At 45.2% G+C, this 5665-nt stretch overlaps 1 long non-coding RNA gene across 1 annotated transcript; it reads left to right on the top strand.

The window, feature by feature from the left end:
• The first annotated feature begins 872 nt into the window (after positions 1 to 872).
• LOC125964205 (uncharacterized) lies at positions 873 to 3607 on the top strand. Its single transcript, XR_007476951.1, has 2 exons — positions 873 to 918; positions 995 to 3607. It is a non-coding gene; the product is annotated as an uncharacterized LOC125964205 (long non-coding RNA).
• The last annotated feature ends 2058 nt before the right edge of the window (positions 3608 to 5665 follow it).

The following is a 5665-nucleotide window of genomic DNA, read 5'->3' as shown; positions in this document are numbered from 1 at the left end:
TAAAAAGTCTTGTTTATATACTCAAACACTTATCTAGACCTCTGGTTCATTCATGATTTTGTCAATGCAAGTTAGTCTGCACAATGGGACTTCCATGGTACCTATTCCATGAAAATATATTCATCTAATGAATATTTGTTGAGTACACATTAAAGGCCCCCATGGAAGAAGGCTTGCTCCAGGTTATCCATTGATAGCTCTCACTTGGTTTCAAGTTTTGAGGTGATGTGATGTTGCTCGTTGTATTGTAGTGCACTGCTTATCAAATGTTATGTACACACAAACCACCTGGGAATCTTATTAAAATGCAGATTCTGATTCAGAAGATCAGGGTGGAGCCTGAGATTTTGCATTTCTAATCCATCCCAGGTGACACCAATGTTGGCAGCCCACACAGTAAATAGCAAGGTTTATAGGGACCTTCAGAGCACCTGCCTCAGATCACGTGAAGATGCTTTTTAATGCTGAAGATCCCCAGACCCCACCCCAGACAGACTGAATCAGAATCTTTGGGATGAGGCCCAGGAATCCACATTTTAACAAGCTCTCCAGGAGATGATTATATACACTAAAGTCTCAAATTAAAAAGAACTGCAGATGTTTCTCATGATTAAGCATATTTAAAAACATTGAAATAGAGTAGGTACATTTTCAGAAGAATGTCATTCAATTCAACATGACGTGGAGTTGCTGAAGGTTTACCAAAACCTCATGTAAGAACTTAAACTATAGAATTACTGTAAGTTGAGTGGCTCCAAACTTTAAAAATCCCATCCTTTTGTTGCAGGGAGGGGGACCCCTTCCAGGGCCTGAGAGTGGGCTCTTGTCTAACACTTGGAAATGAATCGTCCGAGGAGACACACTTACTGACAAAGCAAGAGACTATCGGGAAGAGGCGCCCAGGCGGAGAGCAGGAGGGTAAGGGTGGGTTCACGTGGCTCGCAGTGTCGGGTTTTATAGTGATGCGATTAATTTCCGGGTTGTCTCTGGCCAGCCATTCTGACTCAGGGTCCTTCCTGGCGGCGCGTGCAACCACTCAGCCAAGATGGATTCCAGCCAGGAGGATTCTGGGAGGTTGGTAGGACATGTGGACTGGCGTCTCCTCTCTCCTTTTGACCTTTCCCGTATTCTTCTGGTTGGTGGTGGCTTGTTAGTACCGTGTTCCTTACCAGGATCTCCTGTCGTAAAATAATTCATGCAAATTGCTACTGTCTTTGCCTGGCCAGGGTGGGCGGTTTCGGTCAGTGTTCCCCCTAACACTTGAAGAGGCAGCATTTTAGCCTCACTCTTTTGCCGATAGCCTTGTTTAATTCACAGTACTTACAACAGGAGCTTGTGCTGAGAAGACCTCATAATAGGAAACCAAGAGATGAGGGATTCTTTGTCGACGGTTCCCAATTTACAATCAGGTTCTCTTTCAAGAGCATGTGGGTTTGCATTTCCCCATAGAAATAATGTTCTAGGTGAGAGGAAGTAGAGAGGCAGGGCCTGCCAGGTTTTGGGGTGATGGAGGGTGGGACCCTCCCTCCAGGGCCTGCGGCTGGCTGTGCTGGGAGGGAGGAACTGGGATCCCCCCAGCCCTACTCTGGGGTTTCTCCAGGCTGTGTGGTTGCCAGTAGCTGATTCTTAATAATTTAGATTCTTAATAATTTAGATCTTTATGCTTTGAAGACAGAAGTTAAGAGAAACAAAGGATTTGAAAGCATGTTTTATAAACTGTTTCTTAAAGACATTTCAAGAGAAAACCACTTGTAAAGAAATTATTTCCTTACCCTATTTACTTCTTTCAACCAGTAAGTACCTGCCTACCTCAGGGGGTTATTGGTAACACGAAGCAAGGGGTGTGTGTGTGTGTGTGTGTGTGTGTGTGTGTGTGTGAGAGAGAGAGAGAGAGAGAGAGAGAGCGCGAGCACTTTGTTGACTGCAAGGCACTGGGGAAATGCAAGGTGGCATGATTTTCATTACGATAGTCTCAGCCAACAGGCTCAGTCCCCAAGATGACAAATCAATCTTAAACACACAGTTTGAAAAGGAGCAGGGTGAAAATTTCTGCTCAAACCCCTTATGATTTAAGCTGATGAGAACTTCGGAAAGAGCCAAGCTGCACTGCTGAAGACTTGAATAAGAGGGGAAATTTAACCCAGATAAGGACAAGTAATAACGCTTTAGAGGAAACATTAAACACGCTATTAGACCTGAATGGCTTGTTAGCTTCTGATGCATCAAATCGTCAGAGAGCAGGTGTAGCAGAGAAAAGGTAAGCTGGGCAGGGAGGCTGGACCTCTGTAACCTGGCTAAGGGACTGCATGGGGACCCAGGACACCATAGAGGGTCAGCAACCATTTGCCAGGACTGAGTGGTTTCCTGGGCTGTGGGACTTTGAGTGCTAAAATGATGAAAGTCCTAGGTAAATCAAGAGTTGGTCGCCTTAAGACCACAGCAGCTGTCTCTGGTGCTCTCTGGGATGAACAAGCCATGTAACTTCCCCATACCTTCTTTCCTCTGTTCATAAGTGAAGTTATCCTGTGTTCCTCTTCCACAGGGGAATTCCCCTTCCTTAGCAAATACCACTAAATTTCACCACCCCAATGCCAGAACAAAGATGCCGCAGTGTTGTTTTTTCTTTTTTTTTTAATTTGTGGGAAAACCCATAAACATAGGATACTTATGAGTTAAAAGCTTCCAGACAAGTTAGGAGTCGGTTGTCAATGGTAGGACCTGGAATTGTGAAAGAAAGCTTCAGACATGTGATTCCATGGGATCTCCTGAGGATAAATATGAGGTCAGAGGAAAGGGAGAAGAAGCTAGTACAAAGCAGATAGGGTACTCTTTCCAGAAAGAAGTCAGTGCTGGGAAATTCTGTGGACACAGTCCAGGGAAATTGCCAAGGTGGAATTCAGGTTAACTGTAAGGAGAACAGTTTTGTCTGGAAGCTAAGCAGAATCCAGGACCCTGAAAAGACCTAACTTTTCTGAGGGTCTAGAGAGGCTGAAAAAAGTAGATTTGGCTTTAAACTGGAGGATGGACTGTGGAAGGACAGAATGATTGAAAGGATCAAGCTACTGAAGGACCATCAGAGAAAGAAGTGAGAAGGAGGGGCTGGAACTTGTTTGCAGTCTGAGTGGGGTAATGTGAAATTATGCACCTGGAACTTCTCAATCTGTACAGTTTATATGCTGAGACCTCCCTGTACTGCAGGCTCAGAATCAGGCAGGTAATTGTGCTACCCACTGCAACAAGCATGCAGAAGGGATGTGTGAGAGCAAAGAATTAAGTCAAAACTGTGGGGTGCTCTCTATATAAATGCAGTAGTTATTCAGAGAAGGGACTCTGGAGTCCCGGACAAGAAGACAGCCTTCCCGTGGTTGTTAAAAGATGGTCAGAGAGAAAGAAGGATGGCTTTCCAGGTAGCGGAATAGCCAAAGCAAAGCTACAGAATGTGTTTGTTTAAAAGTAGAGAAGACTGGGCTTCCCTGGTGGCGCAGTGGTTGAGAGTCCGCCTGCCGTTGCAGGGGACGCGGGTTCGTGCCCCGGTCTGGGAAGATCCCACATGCCGCGGAGCGGCTGGGCCCGTGAGCCATGGCCGCTGAGCCTGCGCGTCCGGAGCACACGGGAGAGGCCACAACAGTGAGAGGCCCACATACCGCAAAAAAAAAAAAAAAAAAATAGAGGAGGCTGGTTAGGAAGTAAATGAGAACTGAAGTAGAATTTGACAATGTTTCCCAGCCTTTCATTTCACGGCAGTCATTGACAATGGTGAAAATAGGTTGGGGTAAATGGAGGCCACCAGTTTGTACCCTAGAGTGCCAAGCTCTGCCTTGGGAACCTCACTGAGACACAGCAGCGTGCATGGCCCGTTGGTTGATAAACTCTAGGATAATGAGTGAGGAATCTGGTGTTGAGGTCCTGAAGTAAACCAGACAGAGAGAGTCACACTTGATCTGCTAGGACGTGGAAAAGCAATGTCAAAACTTGAGCAGGAAAATAAAATGTTAAAAATGGTACTTTAAGCCAAATACTACAACCACATCATCTAGGATGGATTGGGAGTAGATGATAAGTTGAGAATGAGGAAGGAAGATATTTTAATAATAAAAGGGGGTAATATTATTTTGTACAATTAGTGATTCAGCTGAGGTGCTTCTAGCCACTGAAACAATCTTTTTTGTGTGTGTGGCTGCGTTGGGTCTTCATTGCTGTGCCCGGGCTCTCTCTAGCTGCAGAGAGCAGGGGCTGTTCTTCGTTGTGGTGCGTGGGCTTCTCATTGCGGTGGCTTCTCTTGTTGCGGAGCTCGGGCTCTAGGTGCGTGGGCTTCAGGAGTTGTGGCTCGCGGGCCCTAGAGCTCAGGCTCAGTAGTTGTGCCGCACGGACTTGGTTGCTCCATGGCATGTGGGATCTTCCCGGACCAGGGCTCGAACCCGTGCCCCCCGCATTGGCAGATGGATTCTTAACCACTGCACTACCAGGGAAGCCCGAAACAATCATTTTTAAAAGGTTGAAATACATTTTAAGATGAAGTATTAGCAACATTTATTGCTTCTGGCTATGGTTTGGATAATGATGGTGATGATGACAATGATGATGATGTCACCATTCAAGGTATCCTACTGTCAACTTAAAAAAATGAAATGATTTAGTCTGAATAAATGAAGTAAACATTGAATTCAATTTTTTTTCCTACCAGATATAAGGCACTAAGCTAGACATTGGAAAAAAATGAGAAAGACAGGTGATATGGAACCTCTAATTTTAGCAGAGAACCTGAAATGTAAAACATCCAAGCCTGTTACAGTATGGTAAGCATTGGGTTATAAGAATGCACACAGAGGAAGAATGAATTCTGGGGGTGGGGCTGGGGGTATGGATCCTTTGATATCTTAGCTGGACCACGAAGATGAGTAGAATCAAAAAGACACAGAGAGGAGAAATTCCCTGGTGGGGAATTCCATGCTTCCACTGGTTAGGATTCCACGCTTCCACTGCCTGGAACCTTGGTTTGATCCCTGGTCGGGGAACTAAGGTCCCACAAACTGTGTAGTGCAGCACCACCACCCCCCAAAAAAAGCACAGAGAAGGGAAAAGCATGAACAAAAAAATACATGAGCTTGTATGTGTGAAGTTGCACAGTGCATCCTTTCAAGACGGTGTGAGAAGGGAGTGATAAGAGATGAGGCTGGAGAAGAGTAGCATCCTCTGAAACTTCCTCTCGATCTCTCTCTCTTTCTCTCACCCTTCTGGTGGAGAGTGGCTTTTCTACCAGCCCCTCCTAGAGAGGCACTGTAGTTTGTGGTCAGAAGAATGGGCTCTGGAGCCTGAGAACTGGGAATCCAGTTGCAGCCCTGCCACTTGCTGGCTGAATGACCTGGGGCAGATCACTTAATCTCTACACCAGTAAAATGTAGGGCCTTATAAGGTCTTTGTGAAGAATGAATGAGTTGATGCATGGAAAGCAAGCACTGAGAACGGGGCCTGCAGTGTTGAAAGTGATCAATAAGTGTCCACTATTATTACTATTTTAACATAATCATCAACAACATGTCATTATTTTAGTTATTATGTTAGGAAAAGACAATTTTAAATCTGAATTTGTCTTATTCTTAGGGGTACTACATGATTTCGTAGGTTCTGTCAGCGAAGGAACTTGCTGAAATAGCCTCTCCAAAAT

This window comes from Orcinus orca, chromosome 1 (genome assembly GCF_937001465.1).
Source record: "Orcinus orca chromosome 1, mOrcOrc1.1, whole genome shotgun sequence".
Classification (NCBI taxonomy): Eukaryota; Metazoa; Chordata; class Mammalia; order Artiodactyla; family Delphinidae; genus Orcinus; species Orcinus orca.
This window is presented reverse-complemented; position numbering and strand designations above follow the sequence as displayed.